Below are 435 nucleotides of genomic sequence, written 5' to 3' on the forward strand. Positions count from 1 at the left end.
GAGACAGACATAGTCCATGTATCCCTTTCAATAAAGTTGTCTGTGTCTATTTCCTCATGTTTGGCTGGATAGGGATGTTTTCACAACTAGAAACGCCACGGCACAAAATAACATGTATTGTGTTCATTAGAGCTATAACGATACACTCAACTCATAATTCGGTTTTTATAATGATTTTTGACTTACGGTTCGATACACCCTATGATTTTTTAAATGTATGTTTTTGATGATCGTTTAAAGGTAGAATAGGTTACAAGAGGCTACTAATATTTTTTCAACGTTCAAAAACAATTATGATATTGATATAAAGCTTAGAAGTACTATGACATCATATTGCTTTCTGGACTAAAGCATAACAGAACTTAAGGGCAGATCACAATACTGCCCTCTTGCATCACGATACAGCAGGGCCGCTGACAGCTCTTGCCAGGCCCG

This window comes from Engraulis encrasicolus, chromosome 2 (genome assembly GCF_034702125.1).
Source record: "Engraulis encrasicolus isolate BLACKSEA-1 chromosome 2, IST_EnEncr_1.0, whole genome shotgun sequence".
Taxonomy (NCBI): domain Eukaryota; kingdom Metazoa; phylum Chordata; class Actinopteri; order Clupeiformes; family Engraulidae; genus Engraulis; species Engraulis encrasicolus.